The sequence below is a fragment of the Triturus cristatus genome, chromosome 2_1 (genome assembly GCF_964204655.1).
Source record: "Triturus cristatus chromosome 2_1, aTriCri1.1, whole genome shotgun sequence".
In the NCBI taxonomy this organism is placed as follows: Eukaryota; Metazoa; Chordata; class Amphibia; order Caudata; family Salamandridae; genus Triturus; species Triturus cristatus.
The window spans coordinates 325,505,117-325,531,991 of record NC_140581.1 but is presented as its reverse complement, the minus strand read 5'-3'; the positions used below and the strand labels follow the sequence as shown (position 1 = coordinate 325,531,991).

Here is a 26,875-nt window from a genome sequence, read left to right as displayed (position 1 = left end):
GGGAGGTAGGAAACGAAATTCTTTTCTTTTTTCACCTCTCCGTTCTGTCCAGCGAAAATCTATTTCTAAAACCAGATCCACTAAAGCTGATAATTCAGTAGGTAGATTAGGAATTTGTGCTAATGTATCCTTTATTTCTTCTCGCAATCCTCTATAGAAAAGAGCCGCTCTTTTCTCTTCTGGCCAGTCTGTTTCCACAACCAACTTATTAAATTGAGTTAAATAAGTTATCAAATCCTTGCTTCCTTGACGAAGTTCTAGAAGTTCATTGTCGGTGGCTTGAGAGATTTTTCTTCTGTCGAAAATCCTCAAAAATTCGGCCTTGAAACGTTCCAGGTCATACAAAAATGGATGGTCTTTGGACACCAATGGCATTGCCCAGTTAGCCGCATCCCCACTCAAATAAGAGAGAATAAAAGCGACCTTGGACTGTGCGTCAGGGAATAACGCAGGTCGACACATGAAATGAAGGGAACACTGTGTCAAAAATAGTTGCGCTTTCTGTGCATCCCCAGAATACCTTTCAGGCGGACCTAATGGAATTAAAGGGGAAACAGAATGGACTACTTGCGCGACTGTTCTAGGGTTGGGCTCTGAAGACAAATTGGGGGAAGAGGTCTGAGCTATAGGAGTGGCTCCTGCTACTAACCCATTTACTCTCTGTGTTAGCGAAACCGTTTCCTCCCTTACCGCTCCTAATTCCCTTTGGATAGCCTCTAACATCTCCCCTAAGGATTTTAAACTAAAACCTTCCGCCATTCTGCCTGGGTGGAAATAAACTCGTGGGCACTTCAATCTGTCAGAAGGTACCGTAATTTCCACAGAAACAGAATTGACGACTACTCCCAATGCCCCTGCATCAGTACAGTCACCCAAACTAGGTAACGGCACTATCACGGGGGAAAGGGGAAGTGGAAGAGAAGAGACTGCCTCAGGAAGGTGTATGGCCTCAAGATGGTGTTGCTGCCTTCTCTATTGAGTCTTTTGTAGGGTGTGATTCTTCACTGGCAATTCTTGATGAGGTACACCTAATGCACAGAGGGGAAAAAGGATTACAATGACATCCTACTCTTCTCTTCTTCCTACTGACATTTATCTTTCTCTACTCCTACCTTATACTCCTGCAGGCTTGCTACTCTTCTATGTAATGATGTATTCTGTGCTAATCTTTTAGAGGATTAAAGTCATAATCATATTTTCTGGATGAGAATCACTGTTCCAACGTTTACCCAGAACAAAATATGTACATATAGTAGCAAAACAACTGTCTCTCTCTCTGACTCTGTAGCGTCGAGTGTCACGATTGTTTCACACCAGTGTAGATAGATTCCACAACTTCAATTGGAAAGATGCGCGCAAAAAGGCACAGGGAAAGGAAAAATAGGGCGGAAAGGAGAAGGAGAGGACGCCAAGGGGAGGAAAGGAATCTGGTGTACAGCGCTTGCACTCGCTTACTGACTTTCGTCAATGCAGATTTTGCTTCCTGTTGTTCTCCGGAAGGTCTAAACTCAGCCACTCTGGAAACTGCTTCTTCAGGTGAAGGACAAATGAATATCTCAGGTTCTGGATGGAACCGCAACTGAACCAGTCCGATTCTAGGATAACTGAATACCGCATGAAACTTGACTCTGACTGCTAGCGGTACATTCAGCTCGGTGACTAAACTCCGAAAATATCTCTCCACGAGTTCAAGGTCCGCGTTCCTCAGGGTAAGGGGAGCAGGCGGGAAACACTAGCTTCTCTCAGAACAACTCGATTGAAGTGCGCAGATTGCCGCGCGCTCAACCGTCTTGTGACGTCTTAACAAAGATGCTCAGCAAATCACGGAAAGAGCAGCGGCCATTTTGAAAGGTCTAACTGCACACAGGAACACTATATGTCCCGATACAAATTTACCATCTGGGGCTTCACAAGAACTCGTGGCTTCTTAGATTTTTGCAATTTATGGTGCACTACAGACACCACGTGAATTTGATTCCTGACACCAGACATCCTTCGGAACCAATCACTGCATATTTTCCATCATTGATGTTCTCTGTAGTATTCCGTTTAAAAGTGTAGTTTTGCAGCACTTCATAGAGTCACATGTTCTCAAGATGATGACTTCTGTTTGGGTAATATGTGTCCAACATATTCGTTTTCAAAATATCTGTACTTTCTGGGTCTTTTTCTGCTAAATATTCAATTTCTTGAACAGATTTCAGTACCCGATTTCGCATTCCTGCAAGACCTAGACTCACCCAAATGATTCTTCTACTTTTGGAATATAGACATTCATATGCTCCAATTTCACGATGCGATAACTTCAAACTGAAACTGTATAATTTCTTACTTAGAGTCTTCTCGTGAGAAATCTCTTCCCACATTTCTTTCAATTCAGTCTTTTCTGATTTGGTAATGTAGGACTTTACATATCGAGCAACAGCAATGGAATTGTCCACAACATACTGAATATCCATGTTAGCGTTCCACATGGATAAAATAACTGGATTGTAGTCATTTATGTATTTCTATTCTTTGCTTCTTCTTAAGTTGTAGGTATTTTTCGGAGACTTTCTTGTGATGGTATGTCGCATAGCTGACATAAAACTGTTCACTCTTCCTTTGGATAATACAGGACGTGGAAATCCAAAATGACATTTGGTATAGAACTTATCCCTTTGACTTGTAGTTTCGTCAACAGTATTTTCCACACCTATGGCTTTGGAATCGTAAGACTTGTTGTTTTAATTTTTTATCTTCTCTGCTATTGGGTACAGCACATGTGGCATAATCTTCAATGAAAGACAACAGTTTCATCTGAATCTGTTCCAAATTTGGGGGCGTCCTTGATCCATAACAACATATGTGTATGAGGAGCACCTCTTGCTTGATACTCCTTTCTCCAAAAGAAATCCACAACTTCTCCAAGAGGAGGATTCTTTTTATTGCAGATGGAAGACATCATAGCTTCAAATCTGTGATTGAAATATCTGCATACATTAACAGGATCCAAGGAGCACAATTCTCCAGGTGTCTTGTATTCAATATTTTTTATATTGGAATTTGCCTCTCGAAGAAATTCAAGTAAATCGTCCCAAGCATACTCAGCACAGCTTAGAGTAACAAACCATTTAGGAGTTCCCAAGTTCCGTAGCGTACATTTCAGTTCTCCATGACGACGGTACCAATATTCATTAGTCCCACGCTGACATGCCATTAGATTAATCAACTGAGATTCTAAATGATCATCTCTCTGATGCACTTAATCCATAAAATCCTTTGCAGTTACATTTTTCAGATGCATTCCAGTTTTTAAAATGTGATTTACTGTATATGAAAGTCCAGACAAGTCACTTTCAAACAGAAGATGCATATAATCTTGTTGTCCGATATTCAGATGCAGGAATCTGCACAGGACGTTCATCATATCGTCCACCTTTTCCTGTTGGAAATAACTGCTGGAAACAACGAGCTTCCAAGCTCTCTTCCCATACACTCATGGGACTTCCTGTTGCTTTTTTCATTTGAAACAACTCAATCGTATTCCCCATCACCTCTTTGGAATGAAGTGGATGTACACTGTAATATTCATAGATTTCTTCACATCTGGACATGTCCACTTTTTCAATTTGTCCACTTAATGTTTCAGTATCTTCTGCTAAATCTATTTCTTCTTCTCCTACAAACACATTTCTATAGTACTCATTATTTTTTAACAGATACAATGATGCCTTTTGCACTTTTCTAACATCCACTAACTCTTGCCAGATTTTCTTATTCTTAGTAGGAACACCATTAACTAGAATGACTAGTGGCTCATTTTCTGCATGGCCTACACCAGTAGTTTCAATATTTTTCCTTAAATCTAACAGTAAATACACAACTCTTCCTTTCAATCCTCTTTGCAACTCTGATGGAGGTAATTTACCTGTTTTAGGCTCCATACGAACAATAGCCTGAAACGGGTGAACACATTGAATGAGGATAGACTCATACGTATTTAAATCTATCAGCTCTGGAGGAATAGCAACCAACTCTAGATTATTATGAACAGCTCTAGCAGGCATTTTATTCTCATCTAATTTGTTATAACAATATTTGCAAATACGCTGCTCAGATCCCAAATCAAAACAATCCTCTACCAACAAATAAGTTGCAAATTCCATCCACTTATCATTATCTTCTATTTCACTTTTTAAATACAGATTGACACCCCTAGTCTGATTTTTATAGGGACTTCGCCGACATTAAATACAAGAAACATTTGGTCTTTCACCTGAAATTATCTTAAACTTTGTGATTTCATCCTCAAAATTTTTTGTAATTACGGGTTCTACATTGTCTTCAACATTTTGTTCTACTAATGTGTCAGTCTCTGCACTCTCTTGCTGAGGACCAAAGTAACAAAACTCAATATCATCACAAACCTTCTTCACATCTGATACTGACCCACGCAAAAGAGCACTGTTCAACTCATTTAACTTTAGCGCTGGACTTTTTGCATAATACAATCTTCTCACTAACTTCCACATTTGAGTATGATGTACTGCCAGCATCCTGAAATGGTGAAAAACACTTTGACAAACTTTCCTAGAAAGACAAGCCAGAGAATGACCTTGCAAACCAGTATTTTTTCTCACTCTGCAAGGGTCTAGTCCTTGCAACACCTTAATCTTTTGTTTAACACTTTTGTTACTATATGCTTGTAAAAAACTACATAATTTATCAATAGATTCCTGTCGTACACTACAAATACTACTGCAATCCCAAGTGTACACAGGGTGTTTAGGACGTCTCCTTAGAACTTCATCAGCTATCACTTCTTCTGCATTTCTTTCAACCATTTTCTCTTTCTCAATTGGACAACCATCTCTAACCTCATAACCTCTACCACTGGTGTCAACTGCATACAATAATTTTTGTTCTGTAAATAACTCTCTTCATTAAAGAAAGGCTCTGAACTGGAACTGCGTTTCCATTCTCCCAAAAAAAATCACAATTTTTTTTTCTATTAATTACTCTTTTCCTCCTACTTTTGGCCTTCATTAAATGGATTGGTTTATCTAGTGATCGAATTCTGTTTAATACTAAAATGAATAGTTTCCTTTTTACTTCAAAAGCCTTTTTAACAATGTTTTCAATATGCTTCTTCTTTTTATAAAATAGAGCTCTCATTTTATATTTCTTCACATCTTTCAGCAAATTATGTTCTACTCTCTTGTAAAATAGATTTTTGCGTAATTCCTTATACTGATTTTGCCTTCTTTTACCATACTTTGTCTCCTTTGACTGACCATTTGCTTTTTTGCTTTTCCTCTTATTTGAATTTGTTTTCTAGTTGAAGCATTTTTAGTGGTTTCAGCATTCTGTACATTCTGTTTGGTCCTACAAACATTTTTAATAAATTGCTTTGTGATCTTACCAGAAGATTTTTTCTTTTTAGCCACATTATCTTGTTCATTCAATACCTGTGGTTGATGTTTCTTCAAGTAATTCTCCTGTCTCTGTTCTTTTCTTTTTCTGGCATGATTCCTCTATTTTAACGTTGAAAAACAGTATCTGTAAGAAAGAATCACAAATAAATGTATATTAATATCTTTCAAATTTATACTATTCTATTACTGTAGAAACACATTTTATATAAAAACTGACTAAGAAACTACAGCCCTGAAGCACAAGTGTGACGATGGTTAAAACACTACATGCATAGTGCATACTACTTTGAAGGATTTCATGCCCTAAAGCCTGCCTCACTAAAACACTACATGCTAACTGACTGAATGATTACAGTACTATAAGGAGACACACTGGGTGAGTGAGAGGGTGTTTGCTAGAAGTGTATGAATACTGACATGGATATTGATGGTGTGAAAGACAAGTGTATAGGTGATTAGAGACCTACATGCATAGTGGACACGTGTTTGAATCCATCCATATGTTAAGGCCTGTCTCAGTCCAATAGTACTTGGATACTGACTGAATGTTTTGAGTATTGCAAGGAGAGTGCCAGGATGAATTTATAAGTATTTTTATTTTGGTGCAGTAAATACATTAGTACATGGTGCTGAATAACTCACTGGAAAAGTATAAGGAGAGTGACAGAGTGTTTGCGGGAACTGTATGAATACTGTCTGGGATATTGAAGGTGTGAAAGACAAGTGTGTAGGTGGCTAGAGACCTACATGCATAGTGGATAGACGTTTGAAACAGTCCATAGAGTAACACTTGGATCACTGCAAAACTACCTGAGTACTGACTGAATCATTAGAGTACTACAAACAGAGTGACTGGGTGAATCTATTTAAGTTTTTGGATTCTTGTGCAGTGAATAGATTAGTACTTACTGCCAAATGAGTTAGTGGAGGTGTGCAATTAAAGTGACAGAGTGTTTATTGGAGTTTATAGATACTGACAGAGAAATTGAAGGTCTGAAAGGCAATTGTGTTGGTTGTTAGAGGCCTTCATGCATAGTGGAAACACGTTTGAATCAATCCATGTGCTAAGGCCTGCCTCACTCCATTAGTACTTAGGTACTGACTGAATGATTAGACTATTGCAAGAAGCGTACCTGGGTGAATTTATAAGTGTTTCAGTTTTGGTGCAGTGAATGCATTACTACATGGTGCTGAATAAGTCACTGGAACAGTGCAAGGGGAGTGACAGGATGTTTGCTGGAAGTACATGGATACTGACTGGGGAATTGAAGCTGTTAAAGACAAGTGTATAGTATGTTAGAAGACTGCATGCATACTGCATAGACATTTGAAGCAGTCCATGTGGTAATGCACGGTTCACTACATGAGTACCTGGAAACTGACTGAATCATTAGAGTACTGCTAGGAGAGTGCCTGGGTAAAACCTTTAAGTTTTTCAGTTTTAGCGCAGTGATGAGATTAGTGCATGGTACTGGATCAGTCACTGGATGAATGCAAGATGAGTGACAGGATGTTTATTGAAGTAAATAGATACTGACTAGTTAATTAAAGAAGTTAAAGACAAGTGTGTAGGTGACTAGAGGCCTGTATGCATACTGGATAGACGTTTAAACAATCCATGAGCTAAAACCTCAGACACTGCATGATTACTTCGGTACTGACTGAATCATTACACTACTGCAAGGAGAGTGCCTGGATTAATCTTTTTAAGTTTTTGTGTTTTGGTGCAGTGAATAGATTACTACATTGTGCCAGATGAGTCAGTAGAGGTGTGCAAGTGGACTGAAAAAGTGTTTACTGGACTTTATAGATACTGAGTAGTTAATTGAACAAGTGAAAGACAAGTGTGTAGGTGACTACAGGCCTTGCGCAGTGAATAGATTAATACATGGTACTGGATCAGTCACTGGAGGTGTGCAAGATGAGTGACAGGGTGTTTATTGAAGTATATGGATACAGACTAGTTAATTAAAGAAGTCAAAGACAAGTGTGTAGGTGACTAGAGGCCTGCATGCTAAGTGGATAGACGTTTAAACAGTCCATGAGCTAAGACCTCAGACACTGCATGATTACCTGGGTACTGACTGAATCATTAAACTACTGCAAGTAGAGTGCCTAGGTTAATCTTTTTAAGTGTTTGTGTTTTGGTGCAGTGAATAGATTATTACATAGTGCCAAATGAGTAGGCCTGGGCGGTAAATTCCGTTCCGCTCGCGGAATTTGCGGAATTTCGCGTTCCGCGGAGAACGCAAAATTGCTCAAAAGTCTGCTTTCCGCGATTTCGCGAAATTTTTGCTTGTTCGCGTTCTCAAAATGCGTGTTCGCGAGATATTTCTCCCCGAGCACGCAAACAGCAATTGTGAACAGGAAAAAAGCATCGCGAACAAGCAATTCCGCGTGTTCGCGGAATTTCTGCGTGTTCGCGGAGATTTTTTACCGTTTCGCGGAGATTTGCGGAACGCAATTACGCAAATTCCGCCCACCCCTACAAATGAGTCAGTAGAGGTGTGGAAGTGGACTGAAAGAGTGTTTACTGGAGTTTCTAGATACTGACTAGTTAATTGAAAAAGCGAAAGACAAATGTGTAGGTGACTAGAGGCCTGCATGCATACTGGACAGACATTTGAAGCAGTCCATGGGCTAAGACATGGGTCACTGTATGAGTACCTGGGTACTGACTGAATCATTAGAGTACAGCAAGGAGAGTGCCTGGATAAATCTTTTAAGTTTTTGGGTTTTGGCGCAGTGAATAGATTAGTACATGCTGATGAATGAGTCACTGGAGGTGTGCAAGGAGAGTGACAGGGTGTTTATTGGAGTATATAGATACTGACTGGGCAAATGAAGGTGTGAAAGACAATTCTGTAGGTGGTTAGAGGCCTGCATGCATAATGGATAGTCATTTGAAGTAGTCCATGTGCTAAAACCAGGGTCACTACATAAGTACCTGGGTACTGACTGAATCATTAGAGAAGTACAAGGAGAGTACCTCAGCGAATTTATAAGTGTTTGGCTTTTGGCGCCGTAAATGGATTAGTACATGGTACTGAATGGGTCACTGGAGAAGTGTAAGGGGAGTAACAGGGTGTTTGCGGAAACTGTATAAATACTGACTGGGATATTGAAGGTGTGAAAGACAAGTGTGTAGGTGGTTAGAGACCTGCATGCATAGTGGATAGGGGTTTGTAGCAATCTATGTACTAAGGCCTGCCTCACTCCATTAGTACTTGGGTATTAACTGAATGTTTACAGTATTGCAAGGACAGTTCCTGGGTGAATACATAAGCAATGACTGCCTTCTAATTCTACCAAAACTTGAGAACAGGAAAGGTTTTTAAGCAGTTATGCGTATGCAAAGATGTCAAGTACTCAAATGCTTCTCTCACAGTGGTTCCCAAATGCACCCAGACTCACAGTGTGATTCTAGACAAGCAACACTATCCTAGGAGTTTACCAAAACGCATTCACTACTGTGGAAGGGGTAAGGGTACTGCACACAATCTACATATCTCAGTACTGCACTTTAGTGTCAAAGCCTGACTCATTTTATGAATGCATAAGCAAAGACTGGCTTGTAATGCTAGTAAAGCTTGACAACATGACAGGTTTTAAAACAGTTATCTGTCAGCAAATACATGATGTTACCAAATGCTTCTCTCACAATGGTTACCCAAATGCACAAAGACTCACAGTGTGATTTTAGACAAGCAACACTATCACTAGGAGTTTACCAAAACTGATTCACTACTGTGGAAGGGGTAAGGGGACTGCACACAATCTACATATTTAAGTACTGCACTTTAGTGTCAAAGCCTAACTTATTTTATCAATGCATAAGCAAAGACTGGCTTTTAATGCTACTAAAACTTGACAACATGACAGGTTTTAAAACAGTTATCTGTCAGCAAATACACGATGTTACCAAATGCTTCTCTCACAATCCTTACCCAAATGCACACAGACTCACAGTGTGATTGTAGACAGCCAACTATCCCTTGTACAAAATACATTTACTAGTCTACAAGATCTAAGGGGACTGCACACATTGCAGAAAATCTACTACTACAGATTAGTACCAAAATATTTCTCTGAAAATGATTCCTAAATGCACACAGACTCACTGTGCGATTCTAGACAAACAGCACTATCCCTTGCACTATACCAAAACACATTTCTTAATCTACGAATACTACATTTTAGTGTAGAAACATGACTCATTTTGCTAATTCATAAACAATGACTGGTTTCTAATTGTACCAAAATATAAAAACAGCACAGTTATCTGTCTGCAAACACATGAAAAACACAAATGCTTATCACAGAATAATTTCTACATGCATACACACTGTCAATAAGATTGTAGACAAAAAAAAGTACTCCCTGCACTTTAGCAGGAGAAACACATTAGTTTGATTAAAATCAAAATAGATCACATACATCCCCTCACAATTAAGTAACTCACCTTTCAAGTTGTTTTGTAGATTAAGAAGTATATCAGTTACACACCAGATTTTCTTATACAGAATCTCTTCACTGTGCACCTGTCAGCAAAACCAAAGAATGGCAAAGTTTCCCTCTCATTTTCCACACATATACATGTAAACATCAAATCACATTCCTTACCACATAAATTCAAAAGCTAACACACATTTCTATTGGTTAAACATTTCAACCCTTTCCAAATGACATAAATTTGAACCCTACCCCCAATCTTCCTTCTGCCTGTTACCATAGAAACAGGTCATGGAACACTGAACTGAGCACACAGGTCACAAGTTCAGCACACAATGTTGCTAACCAAAACAGCAAGTGTGCTTGACTTTTCAACATATCAGCTTATCATATATAATGTTCCTTTCAATCAGTTTTTGTTAACCAATAAGAATCATGCGTTTAAAAAACAGAAACATGCACCCTACCTTTCAGTGTAGAAGGTTGTCAAAGAACCAATGATTTCTTGTCTTTTTTCAAAACTGCATCTTAGTCACCATTTTAGAAAAATCTTACTTTTCAAACTTCCATTTCATTTACAGAAACCATCTGAGTGCATCCAGACCTCCCTTCAAGATGCTTAGAGTATGGATTGTGGGACACAGCTATATTTTCTGGAACCAAAGGTATGCAGAAAACAAAGGCATTCACAAAGACCTAAGTTTGCCAAATGTAGACATTAAATGGATTGGACAGAGAGGGTTAAAGTTAGGCATGGGCTAAATTTCCATTCCGCTCGCGGAAATTGCGATAATTTGACATTTTCGCGTTCCGCGGAGAGCGCGAAAATGTAAAAATTTCCGCATTCCGCAGCTTAGCGATAATTTGTTTCTTGCTCGCGCTGTAAAATAATACATTCTCACGCGCGCGCGATCGCCTTACCTGAAACCCCACGTTCGCCGACAAGTTTTCCCGATCCGGTTGCGTTCTCCACGAGATGTTGGATTGTTGGTAGCCATTTGCGTTGTCTCGCGACAGTTCGCGCCCGCAGTAATGTCATTGGTCGCGCGATCACGTCTTTCTTCTCACGATCATGCACCGCAAGAAGAGTGAAAACAAGATGGCTGCGCCCGCGAGCAACCGCATGGGTAAGTTGGCGAGCCGCGACCACGCAGAAAATACCGCGAACGGGCGGGAAAAAAACTTCCGCATCTTCGCGATATTTCCGCGTGTTTGCGGAGATTTTTAACATTTTCGCGATAATTTGCGAAAGTCACTTTCACAAATTCTGCCCACCCCTAGTTAAAGTGGCACCAATTGATGCCATTGGTAAAATCCTTTATGCATATTCAACACCCTGACCTCATAATAGTGCACTGTGGTGGCAATGACCTAGGCACTTTGACTGGGGTAGGTCTAGAAATGCTTATGAAGGACACCTTTGCAGAATTGATTTCAATTTTTCCCAAAACTGCCTTTGTGTATTCTAACATATGCCAAAGGCAGAAATGGAACTGGTCCAATCATTTTTGTCCACAAATTGAGAAAGCTAGGAAACATGTGAATAAATCTGTTTCTGCTTTTCTCTGAGACTTTAGAATGGGGTCCATTTACAATAACAATCTGCGCTTTCATATGCAAGAGATGTATAGGAGAGATTGAGTGCACTTTACTGATGAAGGAAACAGAGTCTTCCTCAACAACTTTAGACTCTGTATAGGTACTTACTTATAAGTACCAAAAACTCTCAATGAACACAATGGCTCTTTTTAGAGCCACTCAAGAACAAAACACTTAAGATTAATGTTTATCTCCCAAAAATGTCAGTTTTTTCTCCATGGATCCGCGCACCCAACGTGCTAGGAACCGTGCACCCAACGCGAGAGAAACCGTGCACCTAATGCGTTAGGATGCGCGACTCCTAATTTTACCGTAAAAAAAAAAATAGCCCCTATCACTAATTTTTATTATCCCCCGGGACCCCATCCCCCGGGGATCATTAAACAATGTTGGAGACCGTGGGGGGAGCCCCAACGCCCCCACGGTCCCAGCCGGCTCCCCGCGTCCTTCGGGAGCCAGCATTGCTTTTCCACATGGGGAGCTGCTTACATGCAGCTCCCCGTGTGGAAAAGCAATATCGTTTGGATTTTGAAAGCGAGAGCAGGTTTCCCTGCTCTCTCTTTCAAAATCCTAACAAAGTTTGCTATGGGAGGGCGGGAGACTCCCGCCCTCTCGTAGCAAACAACAGTGTCCTGGGGGTGGGCACCCCAGGACACTTTAGGAGCCGGCCCTGGGGGGCGCTGTTCCCCAGGGCCCTCGAGGACTCCAGGAGGGGGGCCACGCAGCCCCCCTCCCCCATTAATTTATAAAGATTTTGCCCCCGGGATTTGGGCCACCCGGGTGCTAATTATTAACGAAGCGCGGAATCCCGCGCTTCTGTTTTTTTTTTTTCCAGCCGGATCCGCGCACCCTGGGGCCCCAGGGGGTCCTTCTGGGACCCCCTAAGCAACACTAGAGGGTCAGAGTATTTCTACCCTGCTCCCTTTACATCTTTCACACACTTATTTCCCTTACTTAATCAGCCTCGCTTCTATCGAGCCACAAAATGGCTGCCAACAGTTCCTGGTTTCGAATGTAGACAGACACTTGACAGCCAATTAGCATTCAGTGCGTGATCGGGAGGGTGCGCGCTCGGGTTGCAGAGGGTGCGCATAGGGTGCGCGGATCCTCCGAGGCCATAGATATATCTATCGCTTTTACTCTAATTTTCTCAGGAACTACTGAACGGATCTACACCATTTATGCAAACGGCATGAGTGTGAACTGAGGTCTACCTCTTTGCCAAATTTGGTGTAATTCCGTTCAGCTGTTCGGGCTGGAGCTACGTCAACAGGTCCTATGGGAAATTGCATGGGGAAAACGCATTTTGGTACCCCCTTTTTTTCTCAGCCCCCGCTTAACGAATCACCACGAAACTTTCAGGATAGGAGCGGCCCGGAGCTGGCCAAAAGTTTGGAAAATTTCGCAAAGATTGGTCCACCGGCACCACACTTATTGGGAATAGAATGTTGCGGATTTCCTATGGAAAATAGGTCCTAACTATAACTACCTACTGGCGACCGCCAGTAGGTAATATATATATATATATGCTGATGTAAGGAAAGAATAAACCTGCTCTTGAAAGCTACTTACCTGCGTGGTGGTCCGTTCCTGGTTGTTTCATTACAACTTTTTCACTTAAGGATTGTGGCTGCAATATATATATATAAATATATGTATATCTATGTATATATATATATATAATATTGTAGTGCATACCAAAAAGAAAACCATCTCCAAGCTGTCCTCTACTCAGTCGGACAGGTGTACAGACCACAGTGCCGCAACATGGAGGAGTCATGTTGCTGCCAGGATAACGTGCTACAATGTCAGTAATTACACACTCACTATTACAAACAACCTGAATAGTTAAGGAGTGGTCATTTTTCTGATTCCTGTACGAAAACCCTGTACTAGATGGGGTACAAATTGCAATGTATGTACCATCAATGCAGCCAATTACCTAAAAGAATGGTGCTACACAGAAAAACGCAACCTTGATGTCCAGAAGTTTCCCTGGTGTAAGGGGAAAAACAATGTATTTATTTGGAGCAACATGGCTTTAAGAACATTCCCAAAAACCCTAAAGAGTGCACTATGTGAAATGTATCCTCCCTCAACCACAATGGCTTGATAGCTACTTGATGTCAAAAGATTCAAAGACCACTTGAATGTGTGAGTGAATGGCCTGGCTTCAGCAGGCATCTCTTTGTAATAAAGGTTGCATTTCTGCTATTAAATATAAAATTACAGTACTAGTGAACCTGTGCTTGGTGTAAATCTCCTACTCTGTTTTTTGAAAGAGTGTAACTCTGACCCTACAAATCATCCTTTGCCTGTTCCTTCCCTTTTGCAGTGCAGCCAAAATCTACCTCCACCTCACCATAGCATACAGCGCAGCCATTCTGAAACAAATTAAGCATTATCTGCCCCTTTGTATAGCTTGCACCTTGTTACCACCTGCATCCTAAACAGGCATTTTGCAACCATTCAAATAGCTAATAGCGAATAGTTTGAACATAAGAGAATGCCGAATAGCTAGCTCCATTTAGCGAATGCTTATTTGCGATCTGGTAAAAATTGAATTAGCTAAAATTCTATTAGTTACATATTTTGTCTGCTTCGCTATTTTAAGAAATTTATAAGACAAAATACTTTGAACATACCAATTCACCTGTTAAGTGGTCACAAACCAGTTTATGACTGATTTGCAATTTGCTAACATTTTGAACACAGGGCCCTTAATTGCTAATCTGTGGGCAAGAGAGGCTGGAATCTTATTGTGAATTTTGGCTTAAAATCCACAAAATGAAAAACAACCTGATTACTATTAGATAAACTGGTTTCTATAAGCAATACCTTGCTCTCCCTTGGTATCTTGACACAAATGACAGTGTAGCCAAGCATTGGCAAAGCCAACAGAGCTAACATTTATAATGGGAGCGCCAGGCTGTTGGCTTTGCCAATGTTTGGCTGTAAAGTAATGTTTAAAAAAGGAAAAGCAAAAAAAAATCATAATACTGGGGAAAAAGTAAACATATCTTATGGTATTTCAAAACTGTGCACTGCTGCTAAACCTCAGGCAGATAATATAACAAATTATAAGACTTATGAAAGGAATGAAGATAAATGAATGTTTCTATTGATTTTAACATACATATTTACCTACATTGTGAAACATTGAAGGTTAACACTGCAGCTAAGACATAAACAAGCACACTTCAAGGTCGGTTCCAAGTCAAAAAATAGGTTCTCTCCCCGCCACCAATGATGCTGCTTAATGCAGAAAGTACAATCAGATTACAGGCATTAAATATACAATAACTTCATCACATCCAATAGGATTAAGGTCATTTGTTAATTTTCATAAATCCTCCTTATTGCAAAATATCTTGAAAACCACAAACAGCCAATACGTGTCATTCACAGAACTGCTTCAGGGCGTACGTCTGTGAGCCACTATTGTATGATCAATTCTGTACTGACTTTATACCCTGAACGAGTTCTATGAATGAAACATGTTGGCTGGATGTTGCATTAAAGATGTTTTGCCATAAAGAAGATTTGTAAAAATCAACGAAATACTGTTATCTAACTGGAAGTAGAACCTGGCTGACAAGGGGTGAAACCCCGAAACCGGTCCTAGGATGCTTGTTTACAGTCCAGGGAGGACCTGGCTTGGCAGTTGGGTTGGACTGTTCCTATGAAGCACAGGGTCAAGACTGATTTGCATATGGCTGGGTTCAAACTGGAATGGCATGGTGAGCAAACAAACTATGGATTTAGGCCCAGATCGCTGTACAGGGGTGAATGTATGACATTGTTCTGCATTCTGTCCATCAACTGTTGTTTTTGCATTTGTCACCCCGAGTGGGACGGGTATGCCCAGACCTGGGTCCTGTGCTCTCCATGCCACTGGACTGAAACTATGCTGGCTGAAGAGGGGTGAAACCCCGAACCAGTCCTAGGATGCTTGTTTCCAGTCCAGGGAGGACCTGGCGTGGCTGTTTGGGCTGGACTTTTCCCATGTGGCACAAGGTCAAGACTGATTTGCATATGGCTGGGTTCAAACTGGAATGGCATGGTGAGCAAAAAACGATGGCTTTAGGCCCAGATCTCTGTACTGGGGTGAATGTATGACATTGTTCTGCATTCTGTCCATCAACTGTTGTTTTTGCATTTTTTAACTCTTTACACTGGGGCCCTGCTGTACAGTCCCCAGTGTATGTGTTGTTACGCATTAATACATGGTAAACCTGACTACCTCTCAATTGGCATAATTAACTTCCCAGTAAGGGCATAGTATAGGTGCAAGAAGTTGACCAATGACATGGAAGAGTTAAAGGTCATCTGTAGACTGCAGCACAGGTTCTGCAATCCACTAGGCTGATAAGGCTTCAGGCCTACCTGTGTTCCCTGACTCCTGTGTCTTTTAAACCTGCAGACAAAGCTGCCAAAATACCCCTTTTTTGACAGGAAAGAAGCTTGCTTTTAAATGTTTTTTTTTTGGTTTTTTTATGGAGTTTTACATAGGGCAAACTTGACCCGGTATTGGCTATCAGAGCGCTTTACATAGCACCAGTTGTGTTACATGAGGACACATTCATTTTTGTTAGGCACGGGGAGATTAAGTGATTTGCCCAGAATCACAGGATGTTCAGTGTCATTGCCGAGACTCAAACCCGGTTCCCCAGATTCGATTCCGACCGCCCTAGCCGTTAGGTCAACTCCTGTTAAATATGAAATAAGCCACCGCTATGTAGGCCTTGGAGTCAGCAATGTAGTGTGCCTGATTTTTAAAAGTGGGTCATACATGAATTTAATGTTGACATGTAACTGCAGTTAATAGCATTCAAAAGCTATTTTCACTGAAAAGGACTGTGGCTGTCCTACGGGAAAATCTGGAGCAAAGAATAAAATCATAACCTTAATCTCTCTGGTTTGGGACAAGCTAGTGGTTTAATGTTAAGGTTGCTATTCTATAAATATGTATGAAAAGTGCTTTTTAAAAAGTCACAATTTACCTGAATGAGCCACTAGGCTCATTCAGGTAAATACCAATCCAAAACCTTGCCACTCCTCCAAGGGGTCCCCAGGGCTCTCTATTGAGCCCCACCCTCTTTAACCTATATATCGGCCCGCTGGCAGATGTTATGGACAAATATAAGATCTCCATGGTGTCATATGCTGACGACACCCAGCTTGTGGTGACCCTTGCTCAAGACTCTGGTGAGTCAGCAACACAGTTCTCTTCTTGTCTCAATGATCTGGCGTCATGGATGTCAAACAACTGCCTAAAATTGAATGGGAGTAAGACTGAGGTCATGATTGTTGGGAAATCTCTCTCTATTTGTGGATCAGCCTGGTGGCCCCAGAATATGGGTCCTGTCCCCACACCTAAAACTGAGGTAAAGAATCTTGGAGTGTGGCTCGATCCAAAACTATCCTTTGAGTCCCATACAAGAAAGGTAGCAGGGAAATGCTTTGGCACCCTCATGATGCTCAGGAAAACCTTAGACATCCTCCCCGTATCAGCAAGGAAAACTATAGTCCACACCCTGGTGACCTCGCAATTGGACTACATGGGTGCGCCAAAGTGTTGCTTACAACGCCTTCAAACAATTCAGAACGCAGCGGCGCACCTAGTCCTTAATCTACTGAGGCGTGCCTCAATGACGAAAGCCCTTGAATCCCTTCACTGGCTGCCAGTGGGAAAAATAATTATTTCGAAGGCCATGTGTTTCTGCCACCGGAGCTTACAGAGAAAAGGCACCAGTTATCTGCGTGATTTTCTAACCCCTTACAACCCTAGTCGACAGCTTAGATCAACAGGAGCTAACCTGCTCAAAATAGCAAAGATAAAAAGGGCTATGATGGGAGCACGCTCATTTGGCTACCTGGTAGCCAAGAACTGGAACACACCTCCAACCTCTGCTACGAGCAGAGAAATTGGAATCCACCTTTCGAAGAAGTCTGAAAACCAGGCTCTATCAGATATAGTCAGGTTCTCTCCCACTGCTCCTGCTGAAACTGTTTCTTAGCGCGGGGACACACCAGCAAGTGTAGCCAGGTGCTCTATAAATGTCTTATTCTTAATAGAATGCATATCGCTTTAAAAATCAAGATGGAGAAAATCTCTCCTTGGAGTTCAGGGCTGGCTAACCCAACCCAACCCACAGGTGTGGCTAACCTTTCCTTACACTCTCCTTCCAGCCCTCTCCTAATCTAATTAGAGGGACTTCCATCTAGCTGGGGATCAAGGAAGTGGGACTGACCTGGGTCCTGTGACATCTGTGCTTCTACCTTTGTTTATCTCCCCAGCCCCATTTCTGTCCTTGGCTTCTCCAGGAAGCAAGTCTCCTCACATCAAATGCCTGTATTGTTTCAGCCCCAGACCTCTTCACACTTAATCAGGGATCAGCGTGGCGCAGGCTGTTAGAGGTTGGCCAATCAGAAGAGGCTGCTATAGAGCTGTTTTAGATAACTTCAGGAAATGTAGTTCTAAAACTAATTTCCTGCAAAAGTTATAGTAAATCCGACCTTGGAAAGCTGTTGGATTTATTGTAACTATCATTTTGATACTTTGAATTATGTTGCTTGATAACTCCTGTCAAAAGCTAGACTTTATTAAGTTTCAATAAGGCCTGTCCATGCTATCCTATTGAGTTAACAGCATTACAATGGAGAAAAACAACTATGGCTGTTTTTCCCATACTGGGGCATATACTTCATATTTTATAATGCCCCTGTTTTTTATAACAAGGCACCCTACACTTGGGGCACTTAGGACAGACTTTAGGGGTGACTTATATGTAATAAAAATGTAGTTTTGGGCTTTGGTAGTACTTTTAATTCCAAAGTAGAATTTGGACACAGTTTTATTTTAGAACCAGACTGAAAGGCAAGATTGGTTTTAAAATGACACCAGACATCACAGCAATGCATACTTAATTGCATTAAATCCACTGGGGTCTCTAAACCTAAATGCCCTACCTTATACTAGGGACTTATAGATATGATGTCTTGGTCAATTATAATTACACCAATACCATATACCTTTTAAAGACCTGGCCCTAGGCCCTAGGCCTACCACCAGTAACAGTCACAAAATGTGGGTGATCAGGGCACAAAATCTGATTTTCCTATAGGGTGTCAGTCCGAGCTCTTGTGGCCACCATGTGGAGTCCCAGGGATATTTCTTGTTTCCGAAGTTCAACTCTTTCATCTTGTTCCAATGGAGTTGAGTGTCAGGCAATTGTCTTTCATCAAATCTGCTACATTGACCATGCATTGGTAGAAATTGGTTCTGGTTGGGTGGACTTGTTGGTCAGTGATAGAATGAGTTGGATGTCATTGGAGTAGGAAATGATGGAGATGCCATGATGATATTGGTGAGATGAGTCATGTAGAAGTTGAATATGGTTGGGCTGCACGATAAAGTGTGAGTGACTTCGCAGATCAGGTTCTTGGGTTCCAACGTGTAGGTTGGTAGTCTGATTCTCTGTGTTGTTCCTATGTGGAAGAGGCATATACAGTTAAATGCCAGTCCTTGGACACCTTTATCATGCAGTATTTTGATGAGGGTGCAGTGGAATACTATGTCAAATGCAGTAGAGAGTTTGAGTAGGATGAGGGCGGCGGTTTCTCCACGGTCCAGTATTGTAAGGATTTCATCCATGGCCATGATAAGTGCTGTTTCAGTGCTGTGGTTGCTTCGAAAACCTGATTGGGTGCAGATGAATAGTTTGTAGAGTTCTAGGTGCTTGGTGTGTAGTTTGTTGATTGCCTTCTCTATTACTTTGGCCGGAGACAGAAGGTGCTTAGCACGCTGGGGTCGGCCAATGACTTTTTGAGGAGGGAGATGACCGCGGCATGTTTCCAGTCTTCAGGGAAGGTGGCTGATTTGATGGAGAAGTTCATGATGTGGATGAGGCTTTTTCTGATCGTACTCCTCCCAAGTTTTAGATCTAGATGTCTATGGTGAGTGTTTTCCAGCCACTAAGGTGATTGTCTTGTTGGCGTTGGGCAGGATGGCGATGACATTTGTCAATGGAAGTTTGTGCTGCGGGCGTTTTCCGCCCTGTGGGTGGTCGCATCCAAATACTGTGGTCGGAATCTCTGACCTAAGGTCGGGCGGTTCCAATCCGCAGCGCTGTCGGGCAGACGTAAAAAGCCCCTTTGTGTTTTATGCTCTATTTGTTTGAGAAATTGTAGTCAGGCTGATGGTGTTGTTTTAATTTGTTAATTAATTAGTGGATTGTATAGGAGAACTGCATGGTCAAATGGGGTGATTTATTTGGGTCTGGGGCCTGAAAGCAATGGGTATGACTGTTTCAAGAAAGGACCAAAAAATCCTGAAAATAAATGAAAACAGGAAAGGGAATAGCTTTAACATATAATTTTAAATGACAACTGGCAAGCACCTCCTTAATAAATTAATCAACGCATGTTTGAAATAAAGAATGTGTACCTGAATAGTGAAAACGTTGGCACTTGAGGAAAGTCACCAAAGGTTACACCCAATCACAATGTGAGTTGTCAGTGGCCTTTGATACAATTGATCATCTAGTTCCAATAAAAATTATTCACTCATGCATGAGCATTGTGAAAAATGATTTTAAGAGGCTGCCAACTTCCCTTATTATTCTCATAAGAGCCATTAGTAAATGCCATCAGAGCGAACATGGATATTTTTACTATTATATTCAGTAATCTGGAAATGAGGCTCAGTGGCCTAACAATAATTGAGTGGTCCCCCCTGCAACGGACAATTGACGGAACTGCGGACTGAACCAGTGGGAATAGTAAATTCTACCCATCTGAAATCCAACAGTTTCCCTGTTGTTGTACTGATTGGAGTGGGAATAGTAAATGTTACCCCTCCGTAATCCAACACTTTCCCTACTGTTTTAGTGACTTCAGTGGGAATAGTCAAATTTGCCCCTCCACAATCCAACACTTTCTCTATTGTTGCACTCGTTGGAGTGGGAATAGTAGATTTTACCCCTCCGCAATCCAACACTTTCCCTATTGTTGTACAGGATGGAATGGGAATAGTAAATTTTACCCCGTCCGCTATCCAACACTTTCCCTACTGTTGTACTGACTGGAGTGAGAATAGTAAATTTTACCCCACCACAATCCAACACTTACCCTACTGTTGCACTCATTGGAGTGGGCATAGTATATTGTACCCCTCTGCAATCCAACACTTTCCCTACTGTTGCACTTACTGGCCTGGGAATAGTCAATTCTACCCCTCCGCTATCCAACACTTTCCCTACTGGTGTACTGACCGGACTGGGATTAGTACATTTTACCCCTCTGCACTCCAGCAGTTTCCCTACTGTTGTACTAGCTGGAGTGGGAACAGTATATTTTACCTATCCGCAATCCAACACTTTCACTACTGTTGCATTTACTGGAGAGAGATTTGTAAATGTTCCCAGTTTTATTATTTTTGCGTTGCATAAAGTAGAAGTAGTACATTTTTTATATATTTACTATAATAGTTTTTTAAAAACTCTTTTTATTGATTTCACAACTCAAATAACACCTTACAAACAACTGAGTATAGTTATGTAGAAATTGAGGTTCCCATGCCATTGATCATACCCCAACAACCACACACTGTTTCAGAGACCCTGCCATCACAGGCTCCTATCCCTGTCTAGTACAATATATCATTCGTTATCTTCAGTTTCAAATCTGTCCGGTGGCAGGGTACAGATATTTCCTCTGAATTTATTCCACCCTCCCAACACCCACTCCCACTTTTTGGGAATACTCTGTTTATACACACTGCTTTTTTGGCCACCACAGCCCAGTCCTTGCGCCATTCTGCATACGTTAGTATCGCCTGCGTGCCCACTGTTTGGCGACATTGCATTTTCTTATTGTTATACCCAATGTCGCCCAGTCCTGGGCCGTACAGCTAAGATCAGTAGCTTCCCATATGTTTAGTAGACATCTCTTAGACTCCAGTGATACTGGCACCTCACTGACTCGTGTGATCATATCCATAACAGTTTCCCAGTATGTTTTAATATTTGGGCAATCCCATAACGTATGGAAGAATATACCTATGTCTCCACATTGCCCCACACAGAATGGAGTGACAGCCCTGCCCATCTTAGCCAGCATCTCCCTGGTGAAGTATGTCCTGTGGAGTACCTTGAGTTGCACCAGCCACAATCTTGAGGGCACGGCCACCTCCCGTGGGGACTCTAGTGCTTCCTGCCAATCCATATCGTCAAGGTCTCCAATATTTTCTTACCATTTCTCATGGAGACTTTGTGTAGGGTCTATTTGATTGTTAATTATTTTCTGGTAAGTTAAAGATATAGCTTTCTTAACGATCCGTTCTGTAATCAGCCGATCCTCTAACAGCGAGGCCTCTGGGAGGGCGGTGCCCTGTGGGATGGTGGCCATGAGTGCATGCTTGATCTGAAGGTAGCGGAACATTTATGTAGTGGCCATTTGATATTTGTCTTGAAGTTGTATGAATGTAATGACATTCCCATTAGCCCATAGATCGCCCACCCTCGAGACATCTATCAAGTCCCATTGTCTAAACCCTTTATAACTACCTAGACTGCCCAGTTTTCCAGTTTCCCAAAGTGGGGTGTGTTGTGTAATTTTGTTAGACCATCCCAGTTTGTTAAGGACTAAGTACCATATTCGAATCGTGTGCACGGTGGGTCCTGTACGGTACTTGTTAGAGGTTTTGTTGTAGAGTGCCCTCATGATTCCCCCCTCCCCAGGGTGTGTCTATCCATGCGAAAAGCAGGTTCAGTCTGGGGTGAGTGAAGCCACTGATTGAGCACTATAAGCTGGGAGACCCAATAATATACCTGTATATTCGGCAGTGCTATAGCACCATCATACCATCCTTTAACCAGCTTAGTCTCAGCTATTCTGGATGGTTTTCTGTCCCATAAGAGGCTGTGTGCTCCTGCTTTTATCGCTCTACAGTACGATTGTGGAACTAGGAATGGGGTATTTTGCAGGGCATAAAGAAATCTGGCCAGCATCATCATTTTGAAGAGTGCAGCCCCACCTAGCAGAGTCGGTGGGAGGGATTGCCAATGCTTGGTATCCCAACACAGTCGTTTTAGGGGCTCCTAGAGGTTTACAACCATAAATTCTTCCCGGTCCACTGTAATGTATATCCCGAAATACCTGAAACCATTTGCTGCCACTCTCACCTCTCAGCCCTTAGGGAGGACTGGGGGAGGGCCACTCAATCCATAAAAGATGGATTTAGTCCAGTTAATTGTATAGCCGGAATATCGCCTGTATGACTCACAGATGTCCAATAGTCCAATTAGCGAACGTTGTGGGGATGCCATATATATTAGTATGTCCTCCGCATACAAAGATATCCGGTCCTCGCAACCTTCCACCCACCTGAGTCCACGAATTATAGGATCATTCCTTAGCCATGCTGCCAATGGTTCTTATATTAGGGTGAGAGGAGTGGGGACAGCGGGCAACCCTTCTTGTTCTGTGCCCCAAGGACAAAGTATGCGATAGCCGTCTGTTAACTACAACTAACTCCATTGGGTTTGTGTATAACAACTGCACTCGGGAGCGGAATTTGGGCCCAAATCCCATATGTTCAAGAACTGTAAAGAGGAATGGCCACTTGACCGTGTTGAAGGCCATTTGCGCATCAAGGGAGAGGATGATTGCTTCTTCCTGAATTGTGTGTCTACGGCCCAGCACACCGTGCAGACGTCGCAAATTGAGTGCTGTGTTTTTACCCAGCATAAAGCCGTATTGGTCTGGTTGAACTAACTTAGCAAGTAGGGGGGTTAATCTGTTGGCCAGTGCTTTAGCCAATATCTAGGCTTCGGCATTGAGCAATGAGATGGGATGATAAGATGTATAGTCATGGGCAGGCTTTCCCGGCTGGCAATTGGCGACTATCGTCGCCATGCGTTGGTCCCTCGGGAGTTCCCCTTCCTGAAGAATTGCTTTGTACATGTTCAACAAATATGGTGTTAGTTTCGTCATTGTTCTTTTGTACAGTTCAATGAGGATGCTGTTAGGCCTCAGGGCTTTCCCTGATTGCATACCTCCTATAGCTGCTTCTATTTCTTCTGGTGCAAAATCTGTTTCTAGTGAGTCAGTTTCCTCCTTCGTTAGAGTAGTGATGCAGATATCTTTCATGAAGTCTGTGGTGTCTTGCGGAGTCGCCTCAGCCACAGGTGCATATATCTTTTCATAGTGGTGAGCAAATGCGTCCACTATCTGTTGTGCATCTTTAATGCGCTCTCCGGTGCCGATCTGGAGTTCCGCCACCCACCTATCTGCCCGTTCCTGTCTGTCTATCCAGGCAAGGAGTTTACCCGCATTATCCCCAGCCTTGTATATTCTGTGTCACGTAGACGCTAACTTGCTCTTAGCTCCCTCCCACATGTGCTCTCTATATTCTTGCTTTTTTGTGTTTAGCCGGGTCGTATTTGTCACAGAGGGGGTTCTTGGTAGTGGATTGTTTCTAAGTGAAGTACCACTTGTTCTAGAGTTTCCGCTATCTTTGTCTTTTCTTTGTTGTTGTCTGCTATGAGTGAGATTGCTTGTCCTCTGATTAATAGTTTGTATGCCTCCAACAGGACAAGAGGAGAGGAGACCGAATGCTAATTTTCCTTGAAATAACGTTGGGTTGTCGTGACCAGGACCCTTCCTGATCTAGGTATTTTTAAGGTATCCTGGGTAGATAGGATATATTAGACGGTGGGCTGGGGTACCGAAGGTATATTTAATAAGGATGGGAGGGTGGTCCGAGATGCCTCTAGCCAGATGGGACACCTCAATGAACCTATTTACACTGTCCGCCAACGTAAGGACATAATCTATTCTGGAGAGACTATTGTGGGCCCCCAGTGAAATGTATATTGCCGCGCTTGGGGGAATCCGGTTCGCTACACGTCTACAAGGCTTAGTGCTTCCAGAAAGTCTGCAAGTCTGGATTTAGTGTGGTGTTGGTGTCTGGGGGGCATTCGGTCCATGGAGTCATCTAATGTATTATTAAAGTTCCCCTCCATTATCAATTCTCCCTCCGGGAGTTTGAGAAGGAGCTCGCCGAGTGCTGGCAATTCTATAGAGTGCAGTGCTGGGGGGATTTATATACCGTAGCTAGGTTGATTGTTCGCCCTTCCCATTATCCCAATACAGCTGAGAACTGCCCCTGGTCATCCGACCATGTATGCTGAACTATGAATGGGAATTGTTTTCTGAGCAGGATTTCTCCACTCCGTGAGCCGGATGTGAACCCTGAATGTGCCGCTAAGTAGAAACCCCATCGGTCCAAAGCTTTACATGTCACACCTACCAAGTGGGTCTCTTGAAGTGAAGCCACTGCTGGCACTCGGCGTTTAATATGCTGGTGGATGAGTCCCCTCTTCAATTTATCCCGAAGGCCATTGACATTCCACAAGATTAATTGTAGGTGCTGGCCATTTTGTAGGTGTGATGCAGGTGTGGGTGTGGTGGCATCAGCCATTATGATCGTCTGTGTCTTGTGTAGCATGTATATGGGTGCGCCGGATGGAGCATTCCAATGAGAACCCAACAACCCGCCTACCCAACAGTGCAGAGCACCTGTCACCCTTACCTTGGAACCTATGCAGGAGGAGCATTTCCATTAACTCCCCATGTCTCTCCCCATGCCTCTGACATATTGGCTTGGCCGTGATATGTTGGATCAATACAATTACCTATAGGTGGAGAAATGACACAATCAATGTAAGTGTAGTCTAGTCTGGGCCATGTCCACTCACAATCCCGTAGCTATGCGCAGTTAGCTGGGTAGCCAGGACTGCCTCAGTCCGTCTTGAAGAGTAACGCCATTGTTTCTAGCTTAGATTGTCTTACGTTCATAGGGAGAACCCTGTAATCAAAGTTTGTTGCTCCTTTCTCCATTCCCTTGATAGAAGGGGCTGCTACTATTAATTTCCAGGTCCTTCTGCCATGTTCGTGGATGTTGTCTAGGGTCTAGTTGCATCACTGTTGATGAGTACCTGTTCTATTTATTTCCGGATTTATCAGGGTTCATAACCTGGCATCACCCCCTAGCCACTCGTGGGCTTCCTCCGGTGTCCTGAAGACCCAGACATTTCCCACTGCCTCTACTCGTAGTTTTGCAGGAAATATCATGGAGTATTTGAGCTCACGTTTTCTCGGTTCTTTTTTTATGTCCATCAAACTGCGACTTTGCTTTGTTACTACTGCTGTGTAGTCCAGGGAAAAGGTGATTGTGCTATGTTCAAAGCACAGTGGCAGAGCCATTCGAGCCATCTGCAGGATCATGTCCCGATCTCGGAAGTTGAAGATGTTGGCAAGGATAGGCCATGGGGGGTGCCACAGGCTTAGGTCAACCGCCCGGGATGTAGTGGGCCCTCTCTACTGAGAAGTAGTGCAAAAGACCTCTCGGTTGTATATGTTTCTGAATTAGATCATGCACAAACAGATCAGTTGCTGGCCCTTCCGCTTTCTCCGAGACCCCAATAATGCAGACGTTGTTGCTTCTGGAATGGCCTCCATAGTCGTCCAGCTTTGCGACCATAGCTTTACTCTCAGTTTCTGATTGTCGCACTTGACGTTTAGGACTATCTGAGTCTTCGCGGAGGGTCGCTGTTGAGGCTTCTACCTCTGTTACTCTCACGTTCATGCTCTTGAGATCAGCCCGGATAAGTGAGACTTCAACAGAGACAGTGTCAATACACGTTTTCAGGGATGTATGCACCCTATTCAGTGTGGCCATAATATCTTTCAATGTTACCTCTTTCACTTCTGCCGCCGTGCGATCGCCAGTTTGAGTGATAGGTGGGTCCACCATCTCCAACTGTTCTTTGGCCCATGTAAATTTGTCCAGTTTCGTTTGGTGCGTGGTGCGTGGGCCTCTTCCCCACGCCATCACGGGCCCTGGGCCACCCTGTGTAGGTCGCGGTACGTGTTTGGAAGTAGTCGCCGCTGCCTGTGCGGTATGGTCCCACATGCTGCCTTTCGGCTTTCCCAAGTCTAATGGACGGTGCCCTGGACCACGGACGACGGAGAATGCCTGCTGTTCACAAAAAGTGAGAGGGGCATGGTCTGGTTGCGGCAGATCTCCAATATTGTATGTCTGTGTCACTTCGTGGTTTCCGGTGATATTAACTCCCTGTCAGATGAGTCGCTGCAGCACTCAATCACACACTTTGTGGCGTATATTAACCCCAACGGGGTCTGATTCTTCCTCCACCTCATTTTGAGCGCCACCAGTGGATAATCATGCGGATTGATTCAGGGAAAGTCTGGTTTGAGATGGAGCTACGCTAGGCAACGGCCATTTCTTTTTACTACTGACCACGCCCCTATTTACTATAATAGTTAGTGTTGCTTTGTATACATTGTAATGGGAATAGTATATGTAATATTTGATTTAT

General features: G+C 42.5%; 1 long non-coding RNA gene across 1 annotated transcript in view; it reads left to right on the top strand.

The window, feature by feature from the left end:
- LOC146864158 (uncharacterized) overlaps positions 1–26,875 on the top strand; it is a 131,966-nt gene that overhangs the window by 75,895 nt on the left and 29,196 nt on the right. The window contains exon 6 of the long non-coding RNA XR_014976615.1: positions 10,451–10,534. This is a non-coding gene — a long non-coding RNA (uncharacterized LOC146864158). The remainder of the gene's footprint in view (positions 1–10,450; positions 10,535–26,875) is intronic.